We start from the raw sequence: 2,976 nt of genomic DNA, 5'->3' as shown, positions 1-2,976 counted from the left end.
CTGGTGATAGAGACTAGGTTTTAGATCTTTAATTAACAGTCAAATAAGCTGAGCTAATAAACTTTCTTGCCCTATTCGTTGCCATCTTGACCCAATAAATAGCCATTTGGATTTTGGTAAAGAAATCTACTGAGAACTGCTTGAATGTTTAAGGAGACACATAAAATTGAGGTTTAAAAATCAATGCTATTTCATCTGCTTTTTCCTTTGGGGAGATTATTTGCAGACAGAGACAAAAAAATCACTAGAATCCAAGTTACATTTTAGTTTGCTTCAATTATCACCAGCAACATTTGCAAAGGCATGGATTGAATATAGCATCAGAATTGAAATGATCTAACTTTCAAATATTATACAGGTCCTCATTAGTAAGTGCCTCATCGCTCCAATGTCTCAGCTCTCAGGGGATAAAAAAGGCGAAGGCGTTCATCCGCATTGTGTTTGAGAGCATAGAAGGTTTCCATTTTCTCAATCCAGAGAAGCTACGGCTGTTCTTATAGATTTGCCACATTTGTGATTGTCACAGGCTTCAGTTACAAGAAAAATGAATTTTCTTTTGAATAAATAGTTTTAAAATAAAAAATCACCCTGTGATTTGTGAACTTTTTTGTACTGTTTTCTACTTCATCACTTAGGTTGCTTTCCCCTGAGTCGTGGCGTTGAGAGGGCAATGCCTGAAACAGTGGTGACCTTTAGTTCTCTGCATTTCAGAATTTATTCCAGGCTTTTGCTTTGACTGTGTGTTTATAATGGTAGAAATCTATTTGAAAATATACTTCTGAAGGACAGTGAATGAAAAAGCAGGGAACACTGAAACCCTGAAATAATAGCTTTTGGAAGATGGCTCGAAAGTAGATTGCCTGCTTAGCCATTATTCTCCGATATGTTAAAATTTTGATTGAGGCATTTTCCACAGGCCGGCCCACCGCAGCCGCCTTGGGTCCGCACAGCCCCCTGCCGGCCGCAGCGCTTGCTGTGTCGCCGAGCAAACAAGCCTCCGCGCAAAGGGGACGGAGCTGCGGCGTGAGACTGAGGCCGCGCGGGGGTGTGCGCAGACTCTTCCCTGTGGGGACTGCGCGCATGCGCACCGGCGGGGCGGGTCCCGCGGCCGCTGCGTGGGGGCCGGCCACGCCGAGGGGCGCTGGTCCGGCTCAGCCAATCGCGAGCGCCGGGTACCTCGGCGCGGGCGCTTTGAATGGTTCGTGGGCCGCCTGAGGCAGCGGCAGGCTGGCCCCGCCGCTGTCGTTTTGGGAGCTTTGCTGAGATCGGGAGGGGAACCCGCCCCTCATCCTTTCACCGGAGCCCCACCCTCGCCAGGCCGCGGGACTGGCGAAAAAAAAAAACAGCTGGGAAACTAAAACAACACTGACTTCAGGTAAGGGTTACCTCTTCGGATGGAAGGAAGGGAATGGGATAAAGGAAAGGTGAAAAAGAAACTTCAAGCGTTTGTATATTATTTGATTTCTTAAAAGAAAGATTTTTAAATGCTAACATTTTCCCAGAATGCTTAAATTTATAAAGAAAGAAAATGTTACTATGTAATTTTGTTACATAAATACCCAATATATATTCATGCATATGCACACAGATATGCATATTTTATACCTAAACGTAAAAAACATTATTCAATGAATAAAATTATAGAAATTTTATAATTGGACTTTATTCTTTTTCTTAAATTACGGTTCTTTCAGGTACTTCAGGGCTCCAGAGGTTGCCGGGAGATGCACATATCCAAGAAGGCCAGGCCTCATCAGGGAAGCAGGACGGAGCCCCAGGTGCAGGTAGGTCAAGGCAGGATGGGGATGCTGGGGATGGTCGAAGGCAGGCAGGGAGGCTGGAGGTCGGGCAATGTGGAGGGAAGCATCGAGGTCTATGTGGGGCACAGGTAGGCCAAGGCAGGTTGGAGTGAGGGGCGCTGTGTGGGAGCGAAGTAGGAAGGGAGGGGAGGGGTGCTTCAGGAGCCAGGGTCGGGGTATCCCCCCCCACCTCCTGACACCTCCCAAAGCAGCAGCTGAATCCCTCTTGAGCTCGCTGTCGGATAGGCCCAGCTTTGGCATCTGCATCGTTGCCCCAAGTTGCTACACAGCTCCCCTCATCTGGATCCCCCTGCCCACTTTTCTTCCCCGCCAGCGACCTGTGCTCAGAGGCCCCGCTGGCTGGGACACCAGACCCAGTGCACCGTCCCAGGGACACCAGGGGGATTCCCTTGTTCTGTGAGCCAGTGTTCTCCAGGTGGACAGGTTTCCATGCCTCTCCTCCCAATGTGCAAGGCCTTCTTTCTAGGTGCTAAGGCCCTACACATTGACCTATTTGGGTTTGTTTCTCGGCCTCCAATTTTACCCCGTCAGATGACTGTCCATAAGTTTATAAGAAGCCTTAACACCTGGGAGGGCAATGTCCACTTCTTGTTCTTCTTCCACTTTATCTTGGCTCTTCTTAGAAATTCCTCATCCCCCACCCCTGATGTCCAAGTCCTTGGCTGCCCTGAAGCAAGAATCCTGGTGCTGGATACCTGACCAAGCTCCTCTTGGTACCTCTCCATCCACAGAGGAGCCGCATACTCTGCCCAGTGGCCAAGAACCCTCAGCTGTCTTTGCTGTATCTGGAGTGGAGTGCGATCTCTCTCCCTTTTGGCACTAGCCTTGAATAAACTCTTTCCTACCATTTTTAACAAGTGTCCGGTGAATACTTTCTCCTCACCAGCAGCACCGTGGAGCCTGCCGCGTGGTGGTCACAGCTCAAGCACACCCAGGCTTACACCCTCAGTTACTAGGTTCCCCCCACACACCCGCATGACACAGAACCTGAGAAAAGTCTGAGCGCTTCCAGAGTGTGGAACCCGCGCACCCCACCTCTCCTCCAGCGCGATCTCCTGGGGTCTCCTCCTGCGCCTCCCTCTGCCCACGGCTTCCCAGTGGTCCAGGCTCCCCACTGGCAGTTCTCAGGTCTCCATGGTGACCGCACTCCTCTCCT

The 2,976-nt window shown here is 49.8% G+C and overlaps 1 long non-coding RNA gene across 1 annotated transcript; it reads left to right on the top strand.

The window, feature by feature from the left end:
* The first annotated feature begins 1,193 nt into the window (after positions 1-1,193).
* LOC140686669 (uncharacterized) lies at positions 1,194-2,669 on the top strand. Its single transcript, XR_012060470.1, has 3 exons — positions 1,194-1,375; positions 1,695-1,784; positions 2,444-2,669. It is a non-coding gene; the product is annotated as an uncharacterized lncRNA (long non-coding RNA).
* Positions 2,670-2,976: the final 307 nt, after the last annotated feature.

The sequence above is a fragment of the Vicugna pacos genome, chromosome 17 (assembly GCF_048564905.1).
Source record: "Vicugna pacos chromosome 17, VicPac4, whole genome shotgun sequence".
Classification (NCBI taxonomy): Eukaryota; Metazoa; Chordata; class Mammalia; order Artiodactyla; family Camelidae; genus Vicugna; species Vicugna pacos.
This window is presented reverse-complemented; position numbering and strand designations above follow the sequence as displayed.